This window comes from Mytilus trossulus, chromosome 1, assembly GCF_036588685.1.
Source record: "Mytilus trossulus isolate FHL-02 chromosome 1, PNRI_Mtr1.1.1.hap1, whole genome shotgun sequence".
In the NCBI taxonomy this organism is placed as follows: domain Eukaryota; kingdom Metazoa; phylum Mollusca; class Bivalvia; order Mytilida; family Mytilidae; genus Mytilus; species Mytilus trossulus.
In genome coordinates this window covers 28,256,523-28,280,724 of record NC_086373.1, presented here as the reverse complement: position 1 = coordinate 28,280,724, position 24,202 = coordinate 28,256,523, and the positions used below count along the sequence as shown (strand labels likewise).

The following is a 24,202-nucleotide window of genomic DNA, read 5'->3' as shown; positions in this document are numbered from 1 at the left end:
ATACCCCACCCCACCCTTACAGAAAGGTTAATCAAAAATGTTCTACCCTTATACTTTTGTTATTACTAAGTGCAAAGGGATGTTTGGTAAATAAGGTCTACTTGAGAAAAAATCTAAATTGTTCTTCGGTTGAGTTTTCTATTTTTAACGAAGGTCCAAATTTAGGGTCGTACACTTATCCCATTCTTACAGAAAAGTTAATCAAAAATTATCTACTCTTATATTTTTGTCAACACTAAGTGCAAAGGGATGTTGGGTAAATAAGGTCTACTTAAGACAAAATCCAAAGTGTTCTTCGGTTGAGTTTTCTATTTTTAACGTAGGTCCAAATTAAGGGTCGGACACCCAACCTCACCCTCACAGAAAATTTATTAAAAAACATGTCCTACGCTAACACTTTAGTCCTCATTAAATGCAAAGGAATGTTGCGTAGTTAATGTCTACTTGAGAAAAAAATCCAGAGTGTTCTCTGGTTTAGTTTTCTATTTTAAACGTAGGTTTAAATTTAGGATCGGACAACCCACCCCGCCCTTACAGAAAAATTGATCAAAAATGTTCTATCCTTATACTTTTGTCATCACTAAGTGCAAATGGATATTTGGTAAATAAGGTCTACTTGAGGAAAAATCCAAAGTGTTCTACGGTTAAGTTTTCTATTTTTAACTTATGTCCAAATTTAGGGTCGGACACCCCACCCCACCCTTACAGAAAAGTTAATCAAAAATGTTCTACCCTTATACTTTTGTCAAAACTAAAAACAAAGGGATGTTTGGTAAATAAGGTCTACTTGAGAAAAATCTAAAGTGGTCTTTTGTTGAGTTTTCTATTTTTAACGAAGGTCCAAATTAAGGGTTGGACAACCTACCCCACCCTTACAGAAAAGTAAATCAAAATTGTTCTACCCTTATACTTTTATCATCAATAAGTGCAAAGGGATGTTGAATAAATAAGGTCTACTTGAGAAAAAAACCGAAGTGTTCTTAGGTTGAGTTTTCTATCTTTAACGTTGGTCTAAATTCAGGATCTGACATCCACCCCACCCGTTACAGAAAAGCTAATCAAAAACGTTCTACCCTTATACTTTTGTCATAACTAAGAACAAAGGGATGTTTGGTAAATAAGGTCTTCTTGAGAAAAAATCTAAAGTGGTCTTTTGTTGAGTTTTCTATTTTTAACGAAGGTCCAAATTTAGGGTCGGACACCCCACCCCACCCTTACAGAAAAGTTTTAAAAAAAATGTCTCACGCGAATTTATTTGTCATCACTAGTTATACTCATTGTTGGTAAGCTTATGTCCACTGGAGAAAAAAATCCAATGAGTTGTCTTGTTTAGTTTTTTAATTTCTTACGTTGGTGAAAATTATGGTCGGCTATCTAACCAACCCTTACAGAAAAAGGGTTTTCAATTGTTAACGTAGGTCAAAATTTAGGGTCGGACACCCCAACCCACCCTTACAAAAATGTTAAAACAATTTGTTCTACCCTTATACTTTTGTCATCACATAGTGCAAATGGATATTCGGTAAATACGGTCTACTTAGGAAAAAAATCATAAGTGTTCTACGTTTTAGTTTTCTAGTTTTGACGTTGGTCCAAATTTAGTGTCGGACACCCCATCCCACCCATACAGAAAAGTTAATCAAAATTTTTCTACCCTTATACTTTTGTCATCACTAAGTGCAAAGGGATATTTGGTTAAAAACGTGTACTTAAGAAAACATCCAAAGTGTTCTACGGTTTAGTTTTCTAGTTTTAACGTAGGTCCAAATTTAGGGTCGGACACCCCACCCCACCCTTACAGAAAAGTTAATCAAAAATTTTCTACCCTTATACTTTTGTTATTACTAAGTGCAAATGAATGTTTGGTAAATATTGTCTACTTGAGAAAAAATCTAAATTGTTCTTCGGTTGAGTTTTCTATTTTTAACGAAGGTCCAAATTTAGGGTCGGACACTTATCCCATTCTTACAGTAAAGTAAATCAAAAATTATCTACTCTTATATTTTTGTCAACACTAAGTGCAAAGGGATGTTGGGTAAATAAGGTCTACTTAAGAAAAAATCCAAAGTGTTCTTCGGTTGAGTTTTCTATTTTTAACGTAGGTCCAAATTAAGGGTCGGACACCCAACCTCACCCTCACAGAAATATCATTAAAAAACATGTCCTACGCTAACACTTTAGTCCTCATTAAATGCAAAGGAATGTTGCGTAGTTAATGTCTACTTGAGAAAAAAATCCAGAGTGTTCTCTGGTTTAGTTTTCTATTTTAAACGTAGGTTTAAATTTAGGATCGGACAACCCACCCCGCCCTTACAGAAAAGTTGATCATAAATGTTCTATCCTTATACTTTTGTCATCACTAAGTGCAAATGGATATTTGGTAAATATGGTCTACTTAGGGAAAAAACCAAAGTGTTCTACGGTTAAGTTTTCTATTTTTAACTTATGTCCAAATTTAGGGTCGGACACCCCACCCCACCCTTACAGAAAAGTTAATCAAAAATGTTCTACCCTTATACTTTTGTCAAAACTAAAAACAAAGGGATGTTAGGTAAATAAGGTCTACTTGAGAAAAATCTAAAGTGTTCTTTGGTTGAATTTTCTATCTTTAACGAAGGTCCAAATTTAGGGTCGGACACCACTTCCATTCTTACAGAAAAGTTAATTAAAAATGATCTACTCTTATATTTTTGTCAACACTAAGTGCAAAGGGATGTTGGGTAAATAAGGTCTACTTGAGAAAAAATCCAAAGTGTTCTTATGTTGAGTTTTCTATTTTTAACGTAGGTCCAAATCAAGGGTCGGATACCATACCCCACCCTTACAGAAAAGTTGTTAAAAACATGTCTCACACTAAACCATTTGTCATCACTAGTTTTATTCATTGTTGGTTAGCTTATGTCCACTTGAGAAAAAAAATCCCATGAATTCTCTGGTTTTGTTTCTTGATTTTTAACGTTGGTAAAATTAAGGGTTGGACACCCTAACCCACCCTTACAGAAAAGTTATTAAAAAAAAGTCTCACACTAAGACTTTAGTCCTCACTAAGTGCAAAGGAATGTTGCGTAGCTAATGTCTACTTGAGAAAAAAATCCAGAGTATTCTCTGGTTTAATTTTCTATTTTAAACGTAGGTCCAATTAAGGGTCGAACACCCCAACCGGCCCTTACAGAAAAGTTTATCAAAATTGTTCTACCCTTATACTTTTGTCATCACTAAGTGCAAAGGGATATTGGTAAAAAAAGGTCTACTTGAGAAAAAATCCAAAGTGTATTACGGTTTAGTTTTCTATTTTTAACTTAGGTCCAAATTTATGGTCGGACACCCCTCTTTCCACCCTTACATAAAAGTTATTAAAAAATGTCTCACGCTAATTCATTTGTCATCACTAGTTATACTCATTGTTGGTAAGCTTATGTCCACTTGAGAAAAAAAAATCCAATGAGTTCTCTGGTTTAGTTTTTTTTAATTTAACGTTGGTGAAAATTATTGTCGGCCATCTAACTCACCCTTACAGAAAACAATAATAAAACAATGTGCTATGATATTACTTTCCTCAGCTCGAGAACCAAAAGGAGGCTTTGTACCTTTTGTCTATTTGACAAACAAAATCCAGGGTGTTCTTCCGTTGATTGGTTTTTTTACGTAGGTCCAAATGTTGTGTCGTCCACCTACTCAACCCTTACAATAAAATTAATTTAAAAAAAAAAGACATATCCTACGCTTAGACTTTAGTCCTCACTAAGTGCAAAGGGGTGTTGCGCAGCTTATGTCTACTTGAGAAACAAATCCAGAGTGTTCTCTGGTTTAGTTTTATATTGTTAACATAGGTCCAAATGTAGGGTCAGACACCCAACCCCACCCTTACATAAAAGTATTTTTTTTAATAAAAAATGTTCTACCCTTATATTTTTGTCATCAATAAGAGCAAAGGCATGTTGTGTAAATACGGGTGTTCTTCGGTTTATTATTTTTTTAACGTAGGTCTAATTTTTGTGGCGGCCACCTATTCCACCCTTTCAGCAAAATAAATATAAAAAAAAGCATGTCTACGCTAAGACTTTAGTCCTCACTAAGTGCAAAGGTATGTTGGGTCCAAATTAAGGGTCTGACACCCCACCCCGCCCTTACAGAAAAGTTTATCAAAAATGTTCTACCCTTATACTTTTGTCATCACTAAGTGCAACGGGATATTTGGTAAAAATGGTCTACTTGAGAAAAAAATCCAAAGTTTTCTACGGTTTAGTTTTTAACGTAGGTTCAAATTTAGGGTCGAACACCCCACCCTTTCCTTACAGAAAAGTTAATCAAAAAAATTCTACCCTTATACTTTTGTCATCAATAAGTGCAAAGGGATGTTGTGTAAATAAGTGTGTTCTTCGGTGGGTTTTTTTAACGTAGGTCCACATTTCGTGTCGGCCACCTACTTCACCCTTGCAGTAAAATTAATAATAAAAAAAGCATGTCTACGCTAAGACTTTAGTCCTCACCAAGTCGAAAGATATGTTGGGTAGCTAATGTCTATTAGAGAAAAAAAATCCAGAGTGTTCTCTTGTTTAGTTTTTTATTTTTGAACGTAGGTCCAAATTTAGGGTCGTACACCCAACCCCGCCCGTTCAGAAAAATAGATTTTAAAATGTGCTACCCTTATACTTTTAACGTCACTAAGTGCAAAGGGATGTTAGGAAAATAAGGTCTACATGAGAAAATATCCAAAGTGTTCTCTGGTTTAGTTTTCTATTTTTAACGTAAATCAAAATTTAGGGTCGGACATCCCACCCCACCCTTACAGAAAAATTAATCAAAAATGTTCTACCCTTACACTTTTGTCATCACTAAGTGCAAAGGGATGTTGGGTTAATAAGGTCTACTTGAGAAAAAATGCACAGTGTTCTTCGGTTGAGTATTTTATTTTTAACATAGGTTCAAATTTAGAGAAAAGTTAATAAAACAATGTTCTACAACATCACTTTCCAACCAAAAGGAGGCTTTGTACCTTATGTTTACTTGAGAAAAAATCCAGGGTGTTCTGCGATTTATTTATCTTTTAACGGAGGTCAAAATGTTAGGTCGGACTCCCTACCCAACCCTTACAGAAAATTTATTAAAAAAAATGTCCTACGCTTATACATTTGTCAACACTAGATGGGAAGAAATGTTGGTTAGCTGATGTCCACTTGAGAAAATTCCAATGTGTTATCTAGTTTATTTTTTTTTTATTTCTAACGTAGGTGAAAATTTGAGATCGGCCACTTACCCAACCCTTACAGAAAACAATGTTCTACGACAATACTTCAGCACGAGACAAAAAAGGAGGCTTGGTACCTTATGTTTACTTGAGACAAAATACAGGGTGCTCTGCGGTTTACTTTTTTTAATTTTTAACTTTGGTCCAATCTGAGGTCGGACACCTTACCAGAAAAGTTAATAAAAATGTCCAAAGCTTTTCTTTTGTCATCACAAGTTGCAAAGTGATTTGGGTAGCTCATATACACTCACACAAATCCAGAGTGTTCTTCGGTCTTCTTTTTATCTTTAACGTAGGTCCAAATTTTGAGTCGGCCACCTTATTCACCCTTACAGAAAATTTACTAAAAACATGGCCTACGCTAATACTTTAGTCCTCACTAAGTGCAAAAAGATGTTGGGTAGATAATGTCCACTTGAGAAAAAATCCAGATTGTGATTCGGTTTAGTTTCCTATTTCTAACGTAGGTCCAAATTAAAAGTCAGACACCCAACCCCACCCTCAAAGAAAAGTTAATACAAAATGTCCTACGCTATTACATATGTCATCACTAGATGCGAATGGATGTTGGTTAACTTCTGTCCACTACAGAAAAACTACAATGCGTTCTCTGGTTTAGTTTTTTTTTTTCATTTCTTAGGTAGATAAACATTTTGGGTGGGCTCGCTACCCAATCATTACAGAACAGTTAATAAAAATGTCCTACACTAATACAGTTGTCATCACTAGGTGCAAAGGGTTGTGAGATATCTTATGTCCCCTTGAAAAAAAACGGAGTGTTGTTTGGTTAAGTTTTTATTTTCTAACGTAGGTCCAAGTTTGGGATTGACAAGTTTTCCCCATCATTACAGAAAAAATGTCCTCCGCGAATACTTTTGTCATCACTTGGCTCAAAAGAAATCGGGTACTTTATGTCTACTAGAAAAAAATCCAGAGTTTTCTTTTTTTAGTTTTTTATCTTTAATGTAGGTTCAAATTTGAGGTCAGACACCCTACCTAACCCTTACAGAAAAGTTATTCAAAACATGTCCTACGCTAATACTTTTGTCATCACTGGGTGCAAAAATATGTTGCGTAGCTTATGTCCACTTGAGAAAAAAACCAGTTTTCTTAGATTTAGTACTTTTTTTTTATTTCTAAAATAGGTTAAAATTTGGGTCAAGAAGCTACCCCACCCTTACAGAAAAGTTAATACAAAATATTCTACGCTTGTCATAACTAGCTGCAAAGCATGTTGGGTAGCTTATGTCCATTTAAAAAGAGATCCAGAGTGTTCCTTGGTTTACTTTCATATTTTTAACGTAGATCCAAAGTTTGGGTGGGACAATCTACCCCACCAATACAGAAAAAAATGCCCTTTTAGAAAAGGTAATAAAAAATGTCCTACGCTAATTTATTTGTCATCAATAGATGCAAAGGAATGTTAGATAGTATATGTCCACTTGAGAAAATATGAATATGATTTTCGGATTATTTATTTTTATTTCTAATGTAGGTGAAAATTTGGGGTCGACGACTTACTCAACCCTTACAGAAAAAATATTAAAAATGGTCCTACGCTAATACTTTTGTCATCACTAGATGCAAAGGGATGTTAGATAGATTATGTCAACTAGAGAAAAAATTCAGTGTTCGTGGGTTTTTTTTTTTTATTTCTAACCTAGTTATTTTGGGGTCGGACACCCTATCCCACCATTACAGAAAGTTAAAAAAAAATGTCAAAGTGAAAAGGGATAGTAGGTAGCTTATGTCCCCTTGAGACAAAATCAAGAGTGTTCTTTAGTTTAGTTTTTTTGTTTCTAAAGTAGGTGAAAAGTTTTCCCACCCTTACAGAAAAGTAAATTCAGATTGTTTTACGTTAATACTGTTGTCATCACTGGATGCAAAAGGATGTTGCGTAGCTTATGTCCACTTGACAAAAAAAGATGTGTTCTTTGGTTTCGTTTAGTTATTTTTAGCGTAGGTCCAAATTTGGGGTAGACCAATCTACCCCACAATTACAAAACAGTTAATAAACATGAATGTGTGCTTAGTAGACGGATGCCCAACTCGCACTATTATGTTCCATGTTAAGGGACGGTGAAATCGGGTAAAAAATCTTATTTGGCATTAAAATTAGAAAGATCATACCATATAGGGAACATTTGTACTAAGTGTCAAGTTGTTTGGTCCTCAACTTCATTTAAAACTACCTTGACCAAAAATTTTAACCTGAAACTCCCACTTTCATTTTCTATGTTCAGTGGGCCGTGAAATTTGGGTCAAAAGTCTAATTTGGCTTTAACATTAGAAAGTTCATATCATAAGAAACAAGTTTACTAAGTTTCAAGTTGATTGGACTTCAGCTTCATCAAAAACTACATTGACCAAAACCTTTAACCTGAAGTTGGGCGAGCGGACGCACGGACGGATGGACGAACGCACGGAGGCACAGACCAGAAAACATAATGCCCCTCTACTATCGTAGGTGGGGCATAAAAATGTTCTTTGCTAATACTTTTGTCATTACTTGGCGCAAAAGAAATCGGGAAGCTACTAGAAAAAAATCCAGAGGTTTTTTTTGTTAATCTTTTATCTTTAATGTAGGTCTAAATTTTGGGTTGGCCACCTACCCCACAGTTACAGAAAAATAAAGAAAAGTTAAAAGAACAATGTTGTACGAAAATACTTTTCTCAGCAAGAAACCCAAAAGGAAGCCTTGTACCTTATGTTTACTTGAGAACAAATACATGGTGTTCTGCATTTTTTTTAACGTAGGTCCAATTTTAGGGTCGGACACCCTACCCCATAGAACAGAAAAGTTAATTTAAATGTCCTTCTCTTAAATTATTGTCATCACTGGGTGCAAGGGGATGTTGGGAAGCTTATATGCGCTAGAAAATAATCCAGAGTTTTCTTTGATTTATTCTTTTAATTCTGTACGTAGGTCGAGTTTCTTACGTCTTCTAGAAAAAATCTATAAGTGTTCTTTGCTTAATTTTATCTTTATATTTAACGTCGGTGAAAAATTGGGGTCGGAAACCTACCCCAACCTTACAGAAAAATTAATAAAACAATGTTCTGCGACAATTCTTTTCTCAGCACGAGACCCAAAATGAGGCTTGGTACCTTATGTTAACTTGAGAAAAAATCAAGGGTGTTATTTGGTTCATTTTTTTATATTTTTACGAAGGTCCAATTTTGAGGTCGGACACCTTACCCCATCCTTACAGAAAACTCAATAAAAAAAGTCCTACGCTATATTTTTGTCATTACTAGGTCCAAAGGGTTATTGGGTAGCTTATGTCCACTTTTCAAAAAATTAAGAGCTCTCTTTGGTTTATCATTTTTATTTTTAGGGTCGGACAATCTAACTCACCTTTACAAACAAATTAAAAAAACAATGTCCAACGATAATACATTTGTCATCACTAGGTGCACGTTTTTATTTCTAACTTACGTGAAAATTTGGGGTCGGCTACTTACCCCACCCTTACAGAAAAGCTAATAAAAAATGTCATAAGCTAATTTGTTTGTCATCACTAGGTGTAAAGGGGTGTTGCGTCATCACTAGGTGTAAAAGGATGTTGCGTAGCTTATGTTTACTTGACAAAAAAAATCAGATGTGTTCTTTGGTTTCGTTTAGTTATTTTTAGCGTAGGTCCAAATTTGGGGTTTGTTGGGTAGCTTATATCCACTTATAAAATATCCAAAGTGTACTTTGGTTATTTTTTTCATTTCAAACGTAGGTCCAAATTTGGGGTTGGACACTCTATCCCATCCTGACACAAAAACTAATTTTAAAAAGCCCTACGCTAATATTTTTGTTACTCAGAGTGCAAAGGAATGCTGGGTAACTAGTGTCCACTTAAAAGTAAATCCGGAGTGTTCGTCGGTTTGGTTATTTATTTCTAACGTTACAACAGTTTTGGTTGGCAAGCTACCCCACCCTTATAGAATAGAAAATGTCCTACACTCTTTTGTCATAACTAGGTGCATAGGGTTGTTGGTCAGCTTATGTCCACTTAAAAAAAAAATTCCAGAGTGTTCTTTGGTATAGTTTCTTTTTTTTAAATTTCAAATTTGGGGTCGGACAATCTACCCCGCCCTTAAGAAAAAATTGATCAAACAAATGTCCTACGCTAATTTTCCTGTCATCACTGGGTGCAAAGGGGTGTTGGTTAGCTTATCTCCGCTTGAGAAAATATCCAGAGTGTTCTTTGGTTTAGTTTTTCTTTTAAAGTAGGTTAAAATTTTGGGTCGGACACCCTAACTTATACTTACAGATAAGTTACTTATAATATGTCCTACTCTATTACATTTGCCATCACTAGGTGCAAAAGAATGTTCGGTAGCTGATGTCAATTTGAGAAAAAATCCAGAATGTTCAATGGTTAAGATTTTTGATTTAATTTTTAACGTAGGTCCAAATTTGGGGTCGAATTATCTACCCCATGCTTTCACAAAAGATAATAAAAACATATCCTTTTATAATACTTTTGTCATCAATACGTGCAAAAGGATGTTTGGTAGCTTATGTCAACTTGAGAAAAAAATCCAGAATGTTCTTTGGTTTATTTTTTTTTATATTTTTAACGTAGTTCCAAATTTGGGGTCAAACCATGTATCCCACCCTTACTGAACAGATAATAAAAAATGTCGTACGTTAATACTTTAGTCATTACTAGGTGCAAGGGGATGTTGGGTAGCTTATATCTACTTGAGAAAAAAAACAGGGTGTTCTTCTGTTTAGTTTTTTTTTTTATTTCTATCAGGCGAATTTGGGGTCGGCAAGCTACCCCACTCTTACAGAAAAAATTTACAAAAATGTTCTTCGATTAAAAGTTTGTCATCACCTGCTGCAAATGGATGTTAGATAGCTTATGTCAACTTGAAAAATATCCAGAATGTTTTTTGGTTAAGTTTTTTTCATATTTTTTTTAATTAACGTAGGTCGAATTTTGGGTCGAACAATTTACTCGACCCTTAAAAATAATCAATTTGAAATGTCTGAGGCTAATACTTTTGTCATCACTTGGTGGAAAGGGATGCTGGGAAATTTATGTCAGAAAAAGTCCAGAATGTTCTTTTGTTTAGTTTTTTTAAATTTCTAACGTAGGTGAAAATTTGGGGTCGGCAATCTACCCCATCTTTACAAAAAAGTTAATGAAAAATATCCTACGCTTAACTTTTGTCATCATTATTTGCAAACGGTTGTTCGGTAGCTTATGCAACTTTTCTTTGGTTTAGAATTTTATTTTTACCGTTAATTCAAATTTTGGGTCGGACAGCAAAACCTATCCTTACAGAAAAGTTAATAGAAAATGTCCTACGGTAATACTTTTGTCAACACTGAGTGCAAAGGGATCTTGGGTAGCATATGTCCACTTTAAAAATCCAGAGCGTTCTTTGGTTTGTTTGGGTTTTTTGGGGTTTTTTTTAGCGTATGGCCAAATTTAGGTCTTAAAAATCTACATCATCTTTTCAAAAAAATAACTAAAAAAATGGCTCACGCTAATGTTTTAGTCATCAAAAGGTGCATAGGAATGTTGGTGAGCTTATCTCCACTTCAGAAAAAATCCAGAGTGTTCTTTGGTTTAATTTTTACGTTGGTTCAATATTTTGGTCGGACACCCTACCCCACCCTTACAAAAAAAAATGACAAATGGCCCTAATCTAATACTTTTGTCATCACTGAGTGCAAAAGGATATTGGGTAGCTTTTGTTCACTTGAGAAAAAATCCAGAGTGTTCTTCCTTTTTTTTTTATTTCTTCTGTTATCAAAAATTTTGGATCGTTTAGTTTAGTTTGTAATTTTTAACGTAGGTCCAACATTTTGGTCGGACAATCTACCCCACCCTTACAGATAAGTTTACAAAAATTGTCATACGCTTATACTTTTATTATCACTAGGTGAAAAGGGATTTTGGGTAGATTATCTCCACTTGAGAAAAAATCCAGGGTGTTGTTTGGTTTAGTTTTTAATTTTTAGGTAGGTTCAAAGTTTGGGTCGGACACCCTACCCAACTCTTACAGATTTTTTTTAAAAGATGTCCTACGCTAATTAATTTGTCATCACTAGGTGCAAAAGGATGTTGCGTAGCCTACGTCCATTTGAGAAAAAATCCAGAGTGTTTTTTTGTTTATCTTTATTTTTTGTTTTTAATGTTGGTCCAAATTTGGGGTCGGACAATATACCCCACCCTTACCAAAATTTGATTTTAAATATGTCTTAGGCCACACCAATTTGATTCCTTGTTCGACGGACCCGCCCGCACCTATTTTTTACAAAACAGATTTTTTTAATTTTTATTATATTCCCGCTTTCCGCATCCGGAAATGAAATCATGTCCATTTCCCGCACCGTTTTTTTTGTAAATATTATATAAAGATCTCAACATTTGTTTTTTTTAAATCACAGTCTAGCCTTTATATAACGATTTAAACCCTATCAGCACCCCACAACACTGTAAATATCTGCAAGAATATTTGTTTCAGCATTAAACCAATTTATTCCAAGCGGGAGTGCTCCGATATAAATAGAAATACCAGTACAGAACAAAACGTTGGTTTCTTTCCCCCTAACTTATATCCCTATAAAGAAAATGTTCGTTGTTAAAATAAAGTACAAAGAACTTCTGAAGGGTTTGCCTTCGACAGCAATTATAATGTATGGTGACGGTCATACCCGCTGCAGGTTTGTGCACCTGTCCTGGTTGATTCAGGGACCTGTCGTTCAGCAGTAATAGTTTGTTGATGTGGTTCATTGGTATTTCCCCGATTGGAAATATAATTCAGATCGTTGGTTTTCCTGTTCGAAGTGTGTACAATACTAAGTTGTGGTCCCTTATAGCTTGCTGGTTGGTGTTGATCAAAGCTCTGTGTAAAAGGCCGTACTTTGACCTATGTTTGTTATTATCAGGTTGGGACCAACCCTCCCTCAGACAAGGGCCTTGAAGGGGTCATTTTACCATGTTTACTGTTGTAGAATAGAAAATCGAAATACTAAGGATTTGTACAGTGCTACTATACAAAACCGTTGACAACTTAGAATTTTTTACTCAAAAAGAGGAGAAATGCATTATATTTTAAACAACTTTTCTAAAAGAGGGATGGGTCCACTTATTTTGAATAATATTAAACTGTTATAAAAGTTTATGTGTTAACATGGTTAAAGTCCAGGAATATTACAAAATTCTTGGACATGTTTTGACCATTACATACCAAATATAATAGTTCTTTGGGAAAATATAAGCCCTTTTGTACTTAAAGTGTTTTTACAAAAAATATATATTATAACTTATTTTGATCCCTCATAAAAGGGATATTCATAACATTAAGGGGTTGTTCTGAACCTGATTATGACTTGGATGGAGAATTGTCTCATTGTCAGTCACACATACATAGACCAGATTTAATTATTCAATTATTTCTTGTTGAACAGGGAAAAAATGCTTCATAAATTAAAGAGATGTCAAGGTACAAGTGATAAATCAAGTTTTAATATAGTCAAAACCTACTATTTTATGTTTACAAAAAAAAATTATAATCGCTCGCCTTTACTTTTTAAGCTTCGCCTCAAAAATTTGCAAATTAAATATTTATTTATTAAAATTTTCAAATCGCTCACTCCCCCCAATTTTTGGAGTCCAAAAATCCGTAGAACAAGAAATTAAATTGGTGTGGCCTTACGCTAATACTTTTGTCATCACTAGATGAAAAGGGATGTTGGGTAGCTTACAGGACAACTTTTTGGAATTTTGGATCCTCACTGCTCTTCAACTTTGTAATTGTTTGGCTTTACAAATATTTTGTTATGAGCGTCACTGATGAGTCTTATGTAGGTTTTTTATTTCTAACGTAGGTTAAAATTTTGGGCAGAACACCTCCTCATCCCTTACAGAAAAGTTAACAAAAAATATCCTACGCTAAAACTTTTGTCAGCACAAGGTTTAAAGGGGTGTTTGGTAGCTTTTGTACACTTTGGAAAAACATCTAATGTACATTGTATTCTTCTGTTGTTTTTATATTATTTCAAACTTAGGTGAAAATTTGGGGCTGCTACATATCCCAACCGTACATAAAAGTTAATAAAAAATGTCCTCCGCTAATACTTTTATCATCAGTAGATGCAAAAGGATGTTGCGTAGCTTATGTCCAGTTGAGAAAAAATTCAAAGTGTTCTTTGATTTTTTTTGATTTTTTTCTAACATAGGTTAAAATTTTGGGTCGGCGAGCTACCTCATTCTTACAGATAAGTTAATAAAAAAAATGTTCTACGCTTAAACCTTTGTAATCACTAGGTGCAAAAGGATGTTGCGTAGCTTAGTTCCATTTGAGAAAAATCCAGAGTGTTTTTTTGTTTATTTTGTTTTTTTTATTTTCAACGTTGGTCCAAATGTAGGGAAGGACAATCTAACCCACCCTTACCGAAAATTAATATAAAGAAATGTCTTACACTAATACTTTAGTCATCACTAGGTGCAGAGATATGTTTGGTAGCTTAAAGCTTATGTCTACTTGAGAAAAAAATCCAGCGTGTTCTTCGGTTTAGTTTTTATTTCTAACGTAGGTGAAATTTTGGGGTCGGCAAGCTACCCCAATTTACAGACAAGTTAGCAGAAAATTACATACCCTGAACTTTTGTCTTCACTAGGTGCAAAGAGTTGTTGGGCAGCTTATGTCCATTTAGAATAAAAATCCAGAGTGTTCTTTGGTTTACTTTTCAATTTTCCCGTATGTTTTTTTTTTAGTTGGACATCCTACCCCACCGTTACAGAAAAGTTAATAAAAATACATCCAACGCTAATACATTTGTCATCACTAGGTGCAAAGGGATGTTTAGGGTCGGCAAGCTACCCCACCCTTACAGAAAAGTTTATAAAAAATATGTTACGCTAAGAATTCAGGGTGTTGTAAGGCTTAGGTTTTATTTTAAGAAGGTCCAAAGTTTTGGATTTGACACCCGATGCCTACATTACAGAAGATTTAATATAAAATGTTCTACGGCATTATTTTAGTCTTTACCATTCATCACATGGTGCAAAGGAATGTTGGGTAGCCTATGTAAACTTCAGAAAATAAGAAAATCGGAGTGTGTTTTGGTTTATTTTTGTTTAGATTTAAACGTAGGCCCACATCAAGGGTCTTAAACCCTACCCCACCCTTTCAGAAAAGTTAATACAAAATGTCTTACGCTAATACATTTGTCAGTTCTAGGTGCAAAAGGGATGTTGGGTAGCTTTTGTCCACTTGAAAAAAAAATCCAGAGTGTTCTTCGGCTTAGTTTTTTAAGTGGGTCTAAAGTTGGGGTCGGACATTCTATCCAACTACCTTACAGAAAACAAATAAATTTTGGGTCGGATATCCAACCTCTGCATTACATAAAAGTTGATAAAAATGTCCTATGCAATACTTTTGTGTAAACTAGGTGCAAAGGGAAGCGGAATGTTTTCTATCAGTAGGTCACTGTATCTAGGATGGTGTTCGGCTTTGGTTTGTTTTAGTTAAAACTGGTCAAAGGTTCGGGGTCACCCTTTCTTACCATTACATATAAGTAAATAAAAAATATCATCCAATTTTCAATACATGACCGACTCTTTTTAGAAATATTACTTACAGAAATCAGAGATAAACAGTAAAAAAATATTATCAGGATAAATTCAAAAATAAGAGGAAAGCATCTTAAAATAGGAAATATTAAATCAAATTGAACACTATAGATCTGATCTTAGAATAATTAGATAAGAACAAAATTAGGGGATACTATATCAGATCAAAAATGCAGAAGTAAAACCATCTAGATAATTTGTTTTAATATGGAAACTTAACATTTAATAAATAAAACCTTCCCCAAACTAATTAACAAAAAGAGGAGACAATTTGTAAACAAGATAAAATATTAGAAGAGACCAACAATTACTATAAAAATGTATATTAAAGAGAAAACTTGAGTAAATTAAATCTTGATTGTGAAATTCCTGATTCTGATATTGAAAAAATAAATGTTACTTAAAAAGAATATTTAGAGGGGGAGATAACTTATAAAGAATTGAAAACAGCTTTACGTAGTATGATAAATGAGAAAAGACCAGGGTCAGATGGCTTTACAAATGATTTTTTTTAAATTCCTTTGGACAAATGTTGAAAAATTTGTTTTCAGATCTAACATTTATGCTTATTAAAGGAGAGAATGGTCAATAACTTAAAAGCAGGGTATTATTATTAAAATGAGGTTCATGATTTGTCTATTCCTTTTCATATATTTTGAAGAAAAAAATTGATTCCGTATCATGGAAATTCATAAATGAAGTATTAGATTTTTTCAATTTTGGACCCTTTATAAAAATGAAATGGATAAAAAGTTTTACATCAGTCATGTTAAACTGGGTATTTTATCAGATTTCTTTCAGATTCAAAGTGGCTGTAGACAAGAGAATCCTTTTTCACTACACATTTTTGTAATATGTGATGAAATTCTAGGTATTTTAATTAGAAAGAACATATAAATCAAAGGAATTAACATTGATGACACAGAATATCTTATTTCCCAATACACAGATGACACATAAATATTTCTTGACGGTACACACAAATCTCTAGATATATATCTCTTCGCTTACTTCAATAATATGCTGAAATGACTGGTCGCCATATAAACATGGTCCTTAACAATGATCAATAATTTTTATTTGAAAACCGTGCAAAGTATGTCTTTTTACTCCAGAAAAAGCTCACAACTCCACTGATTCTATATTTTGAACATGCTATAAAATAGCAGATCTATGGATAAGACTCAGTGACTGAATTTATAACCAAACACAAATAATTATTCCATTTAACATCGACATAATTATTTTCATAAATTTAGGAAAAACAGAAAATTATAAGATGAAAAAATAATAATGCTGTCATCAAAATTCTTTATTTGAAGAACCGAACTGTGTGAAAATCAAATAAAATTTAACAGGGCTGAAAAATTCTGTAAAAGAAAATCTAATACTAGAGAAGAATATATTTTTTTTTAAACAAAGCCTATTCACATTGCAAACCTCTACTGGGACACCTGGCTTCCATTACTAGAATAATGTACACTTAAGCAGCTTAGGATTTCGCTATGTTGCTGTGTATGTTGCTTTAGAAGAGAGGAATAAAAGATACCAGAGTGACAGTCAAACTAATAAATCGAAAAAACCTGACAACGCCAGCTTTGAGCCTTCTCCACATCACTATACATATATCTTATATGATATTCTGTTTAGTTGCTTATTGTTTTTTATTCTAGTTTTGTACCTAAAATAGCATGTACATTCTTTAGTATCTGATTTGTGTTTTTATGAATTATTTACATTTGGAAACCATATTTGTTAAAGATGTATCTTATGAAAAAAATTACTGCTGTCAAAAATCAAAATTTCAAAGTTTTTGTATCATTTTTATGCTCTCTTTTTTGTTTTTATTTTGCTTTTGTTTTTAATTAATTTGTCATTTTCTCTTTTATTCTTTGTTTCTCTCCTAAATAAAATTATCTCTCTATTGAACAATATGGAAATAATAGATACATAATAATATATTGTATATATTTGATGATTTTGAATACATACAATTACTAAATAGTTTTCTTTAAAAATATATAATCTAACGTTTAGTGAGGCCGGGATCAGGTACTGGTTCTTTCTGTGTATATCTAACAAATGTGAAAGTTTTCAATAAAATATTTTTAATTTAAAAAATATATGTTTTACGGCAATAATTTTGACCGAACTGGGTGCAATCTGGAGCTGGGTAGCTGATGTCTACTTGAGAAAAAAATCAGAATGTTTTTATGATTACTTTTTTTGAGTAGGTCCAAAGTTAAGGTCTCACACCATACCCCGCCCTTACAGAAAAGTTAATAAAAAAAGTTCTTCGACAATTATTTTGTCTACATTAGGTGTGAAGGAAAGCTGTGTAACTGAGGTCTACTTGAGAAAACTCCTCCGTGGTTTTATGGCTTATTAAAGAGGTCCAAAGTTTTGACCGGCCATCGTTTCCGACTCTTAGAGAAAAATACACAAAAAATGTTCTACGGCAATTCTTAATGTCCGAGTTATGTCTACTTCAGCAAATATACAGAATTTTCTCCGGTTTATTTTTTCAAGTAGGTCCAAATTCTGATACCCTACCGAACTCTTTTTAGAAATTTTTAGAAATTTTTATAAACAAATGTACTTCGGCAATGTCGCAAAAGAAAAGCAGGATTACTGAAGTCTACGTGAGGACAAAGTCTAGGGTATTATTCTATTTAGTTTTTTTTAAGAATATCTAGAGTTCGTCTCTGATACCCTACCCCACCTTACAAAATAGTTGATAAAAAAGTTCTACGACAAGACGTATGTCCGTACCAGGTGCAAAAGGAATCTGGGTAGCTATGATCTACTTGAGAGAAAAATACAGAGTTATGGTCGGTTCGAAGTTTTGATAAAGTAGGTTCAAACCTTGAAAAAGTCCACCTTTTTTCTTCTGTTGCTTAGAAATAATTCCACAAATTTAGAAATTCTCCTGAAAATAGTAATGACAAATAATCAATAATTGTTTATAAATGAAGTAGGTTAATGTACAATAGAAGACCGTGTATATTTACGCCAAACAGCTGACATTTTTTACTACACAAATAATTCAGCAAATTGCTCTTCACATTTTAAAGTTAAATGTTTTTGAACATGTCGCAAAATTCTTTTGGAGAGACTTTTGAAAAATCATTTTATTAATGTTATTTGAAATTTGCTAACACACATTGCAACTACAATTTTTGATTTCACAAGGATATTAAAAAAGATAATAATAACAACAAAGAAAAAGAAAGACAAAACTAGGGAAATATTTTAAAAATGGTGTAAACAATTTGAAAATTTAAAGCATCTATATTAACATATATTTCATTTCGTTCTACTCATTTAATATTAAAAAAAAATGATCTTTTTTTAATTTTAGTTACTGCAAGGTAAGATAAAATGATGTTCGTTTGAAGATTTTTCATTTTTCAATTTATAATGTCAATATGAAAAATAAAAAAATGCTCCATATTGGATCAACTTTTAGTATTTGAAGTCAAATTGAAAAGACTTTTTGAGCATTTTTTTTTCATTTTTACATATCTAAACATGATAAAGTCAAATCGAAAAATGCTAAATGTCAGCAATTTTCATATAATTACTTTTTACAAAAATTTAGTTTTTCTCAAACAAGCAAATGCAAATGTTTAATTATCTAAACTGTTAAAAAATTAAATCATTTTCAACACAAACTTATTATCATTTTTTGTAATATCCTCATGCAATCGAAATGTGTTATCTCATGAATTTTACAAATTTCAAATTTTATTGAACAAAGGATTTTTATGAATTGATATCAAAAGATTTTGGTTTCATTTTTCCAAAAAATGAACTTAAAAAATTGCGAGTAATTTGAAAAATGTATTGTTTATTTCAAAATAGAAAATGTTTGACTTCAATGTACACAGAGGAATAAAGAACAGTGTACACGTTATTTGTTTAAGTTCATTTAGATTTTTTACCAAAAATAATCAGATATCTTGAATGCAGATATATGTCTTCGAATACTTTTACGACTATTTGTCTGAACTATGAACTTACCAATGATATGTTTGTTAAAAGCATCTTTTTATAAAAGTGTTTACTTAATCTGGTGCATACTTTGTCACTATTTTTGACTGTTAAAAGACTCTTCTTGCAATAGAAAAAAAACATCATTTTATTTGTATTTGCTTTTGGATAAGATCGTTTTGCGTGCATACCCTTTTTAATTGTTTTACAGTAAAATTAAACCACATTCAATAGTACCGTTATATTAGATCGAATACATGTACAGTTGATAATCTTGATGTATTGCTAACAGTCAGTCGAATATACCTGTTTATAAAAGTCGCCAAAAGATTTCTTCAGATATTGTCAGATTATTTCACAAGTTGGGAAATTCTCCTGAAATAATTTTAAAAAGAGCCAATAATTGAACATAAAACAAGTTAGTTATGTATGTACAATATACAAAAGTGACCATATCAAACCAATGAAGACCAACTGTCATATTCCTGACTTGGTACAGGCATTTTCTTTTTATACAAAAATGATGGTTTAAATTTGGTTTTAAAGCTAGCTAAACATTTTACTTGTATGACTGTCATATTAAATTCCATTAAATTGACAATCATTTGTAAATAAAACAAACAGGCATACTAGGTAAAAATGTCAAAAATTGAAGCACAGCAGTCAATATTGTGTTATAATCTTATTCCCCATAATTCAAACAAATATATAAAGAACCATTTACCATGGTACAAATATTCAAGTCATATTTAAGACAGGAACAAAAAAGGCATATAAACAAAAAGGCATATAGACAAAAGGCATTTAGACATATATGTTTACGAATGCGTTCATGACTTATTGTCTGAAATATGACCCTACCATTGTTATGTTCATTGAAAGCATCTTGTTATAAAAGTGCTTATTTATTTTGGTGCATACTTTGTTACTAGTTTCGACTGTTTAAATTGCTTATGGATAAGACCGTTTTACGTGCCTTCTTTTGTTAGTTATTTTTTGGTAAATTAAACTTCATTCATAAGTGCCGTCATATAAGGTAGATTCAATGTACATTTGACTATCTTGATATTGATTATTGCTTTTCCTAACAGTTAAATATAACTGTTTGTAAAGATTTCCATAAGTTTTGCTTCTGATGTTGTGAGATTATTCACCAAGTTGGGAGATTTTCCTGAAATTAAGAATAAAAAGAGACAATAATTAAATAGTATATTACTGTTTTATAAAAAAAGAAAGACGATTTGTTTAATTCTGCGGTTATTAGATCATTCCACAAGTTTGAAAATTCTCCTGACATTAATGATAAAAAATATACAATTGTTGAAAATTATTGAAATAAGTAATGTATGTCCAGTGGAAAACAGTGTACACTTAGTTTTATTCAGATGGTTTTTTTTTTTTAAATAATCAGTAACCTCGAATGCCGATACATGTGTTCGAATGCGTTTACCACTAATTGTCTAAAATTGAACTTGCCATTGGTATGGTCATACAAGACATCTTTTCATAAAAGTGCTTGAAGGCCGTACTTTAACCTATAATGGTTTAATTTTTAAATTGTTATTTGGATGGAGAGTTGTCTCATTGGCACTCACACCACATCTTCCTATATCTATTGTTTATTTTTGGCAAGCAAGAGTCGACTTTTTAAAGACTCTCCTTGCAAAGGAAAAATGTCATTTATTCGCAATTAGTTGAAGATACGACTGCTGTACGTGACTACTTTTTAATTCCTTTTTTTTCAGCAAAAGTAAACCACATTCAATAGAGCTGTCATGTTAGGTAGAATAAATGTACAGTTTATTATCTTAATATATGTATTGCTTTTTTCGAACAGTCATTTGAATAAACCTGTTTAAAATAGTCGTCGAAACATTTGCTTCTGATGCTGTGTGATTATTCCACAAGTTTGAATGTTCTCCTGAAATGAGTAATAAAAAAGAGTCAATAATTAAATATAAAAAAGGAGACACCTGTTGGTGACCTTGTACTGTTGTTTTTTATGGTCGGGTTCTTGTTCCTTTGAGACATTCCTCATTATCATTCTCAATTTTTTAATGAATGAACAATGGACAACAGTGTACACTTAAAAAAATAAGTTCATTTTGAATTTTTTTACAGATCCTAATTAATAGCCTCGAATGCAGATTTATTAAGTTTGAGTATTTTTCTCATGTTGAAAATTTTATTTAATATACATTTTATATTATGCATTTTCATAATTTATGGATGATTACCTGCAGTGATACAGCAGTAGAGAGAACACATCATGGCCATTATGGAAGATCATCAAATATGCTCATAAAACTAGAAAAAGACAGTAATTCTATGTAATGTATTAAGCAGAGGCATTGGCTGTTTCAAGATCAAATGAGTTGGAATTGAGTGTTGAGATACGTGGCTTCTTTTTTTGTGTATCATTGGAGATAATGCTGATCATCTTAAGAAGATTTTACCTCAGTTCAAATGAATTCTAAATCAAGGCAGTAGAGATTTGTGAATTTACTAACAGTTAGAATTTTGAAATGAATTTCCCTATAAAAAAAAGTAATATATTACACGGATATAATATGTGGTCTCTTTCATCAAATATTTAAAAAAAAAAAAACCGGCAATATATTTTTATTAATTCCTAACCAGTAAAAAGATCTACAGAGAGCCATATGAATTGCAGTTGAACTGTGAAGAAATAAATATCCATTTATAAGTCTTGTATTAGTGTTTTGTTTGTATGGCAATTAGTGGAAAAAGGTAATTTATTCGAATTTAACACGACTCGTACATATGCGACCGATTTAAATAAGATATAATGCTGGCATACAATATACTGATGCACCTCACCTTAGAGATTTACCTGTAAATAGAAAACTAAGAAGTAGTAAAATAACCAATGACACAATACAGCACAAACAACATTTTCCAAAAGACCAAAAAAAGTGAAAAAGTATATTTAAACTAAACGCATTTGACTAACAGGTCAAACAACTGATGTTCTTAAACCCTGCTGACTGCCATTGGCGATTGCCAATTAAAATTGATCACAGGATGTAACACAATGGATCTTAATATAAAATTAATACTCAACAGAAAACAATTAACTTGTGGCCACGATGTTATGCCACAAACATAAGGTATCAATATTTTTTGTACACCAGATCCGGATATCGACCATAAATGTCTCTTACGTGATGTTAGGGATAGAAACGGTATTTGGAAGACCATATAAAATGAACCTCATTGTTGGATACTAGACTCTTGAATTTTAAGAGTCAATGCAGACGTATAAAATGCTGTTTTTAACTAACGAAATCATTGATTTCAATGCTGTTTTCAATTTAGACTTGTTAAAAAAAAATCGTTTGGGCTTGTATTATATTTTCACTCCGTTTATATAATCCGTTCATTCTATCTCGACTTATCAAAATTCAAGAGTCTATCCTAAATTGAGGTGAATTTTATGGCCTTTCAAATACCGTTTTGATCCCTAACATCACGGAAAAGACATTAATTATCGAGATCCGGATATGATGTTCTAATTTGTGCACCTCATGTTTGTGGTTTAACATCTTTGTCGCAAGTTTATTGTTTTCTGTTTAGTATTAAAATTATTTTAAGATCCATTTTGTTACATCTTGTGATCAAGTTATTTGGCAATCGTCAATGTCAGTCAGCAGGGTTTAAGAACATCAGTTGTCCGACATGCTAGACAAAACGTGTTGTTGAATATGCCTTTTTCACTCTTTTTTTGGCGTTTGGAAAAATGTAGTATGTGAGCTCACCTTATATATTTAAAGTACTAATTGTTTGTGATCTATCAAAATTTTGAATAAGAAGAGATCATGCTTGCACTTTGAATTAATGCGGACAAAATTTTGTAGTTATCGTCTTCCAATGTTGCTGTCTTTTTTATTATACAATCGATCCTGACATTAAAATAAATGATAATTTATTTTCACGTTTACGCATCCATATAAACTTAGTACAAGTATGACTAGTTTAGGTTGGTGCGGTCAATTACTTCTGGCATACGAGCTAGCCTGAGGTATCAAAACTACCGAATTTGTGTGACGAGTTAATATTTTGAATAAAAAGTGACCATCCTGGCACACAAAACTAGTGCAGACAATACTTTATAGTCATTTTTCTTACAATATAGCTGTCATTTGTATAACAATATAGCTGTCATTTGTATTACAATTCCTCATGACCTAAACACAATTACTTATTTGTAATGGGGCCATATAAAGTTACGTAATAAAGTGCAAATATGAAACTACTCTAAGTTGATGTGGATAAAATTTAGTAGTCATTGTGTTTTAATATTGGTTTCTTTTGTTTAATACCATCCATCCCGTTAGAATTTAAAATTTAAAATTGGGCTACATGTATATATATTTACATAACGAATTGCAAATAATGTCAATTTTGTTGTATTGATCAAATATTTGTATTATTAAAAGGCAGCCTTAGTTTTCAAACTACCGACTTTTTTTTTACGAGTCAATATTTTTTTAGTTAAAGGAATACAATGAGAAAATTCTAGTAGCATTAAAAATTGATGTGGACAAAGTCATTGTCTTCCAATAAACCTGTCAATAATTTTGTATTATTACAGCTATCCTGAGTGAAAAAATTACTGATTTATTATGCAGCTATATCTTTTTTTTAAACAAAGCGCAAATATGGTCAGCATTTCGTTTTACTCTGAAGCCTGATAAATCAAAACTACTGATTTTTTATGGCATGTCAATACTGAAAACATGTTTAATAAAAGGTGGACATGCTGGCACTCTAAATTGATGCAGACAACATTTTGAAGTCATTGTGTTTGATTTATTATCCTGGTTGTGCGGTCATATTAACTTACACAATAAAGTGCACATATGGTCAGCGCGTGTTAATGCGATCACATGATTTTGTTATACGAGCCAAAGGAATCGAAACTACTGAATTTGAGGTATGAGCCAATATTTAGAATATAAAGAGGAAGTGATGACGCTCGTTATTGATGCCGACACCATTATGTGGTCATTGTGTTTCAATATTGCAGTTGTATGTTTAAAACAATCGATCCTGACAGAACAAACAACTCACATAATAAAGTGCAAATATGGTCAGTTTTGGCTGATGCTTCAGATAATTGTACGAGTAAGCCCAGGTATTAAAACTACTGAATTTTTGTTACGAGCGAATATTTTGAATTAAAAGGGGACATGCTGGCAATCTAAATGTATGCAGACAACATTTGTTAGTCATGTATTTCAATATTACAGTCATTTGAAGCATGCGATCTACCTTTACATAAAGAAAAATACTGATCTATCATGTGAATATTGTACCATCGATCTGTAAGTCTGATGTATTCATCAGT

The 24,202-nt window shown here is 32.5% G+C and overlaps 1 long non-coding RNA gene across 2 annotated transcripts in view; it reads right to left on the bottom strand.

Annotated features, from left to right (window-relative positions):
• LOC134707347 (uncharacterized) overlaps positions 1–24,202 on the bottom strand; it is an 83,850-nt gene that overhangs the window by 36,888 nt on the left and 22,760 nt on the right. The window contains exons 3-5 of one of the 2 annotated variants that reach the window (XR_010105700.1): positions 21,069–21,138; positions 19,138–20,752; positions 17,704–17,767 (exon numbers count right to left, since the gene is read on the bottom strand). This is a non-coding gene — a long non-coding RNA (uncharacterized LOC134707347). Of the gene's footprint in view, positions 1–17,703; positions 17,768–19,137; positions 21,139–24,202 lie in introns of both variants that reach the window. The other variant, XR_010105699.1, reaches the window with a different exon arrangement.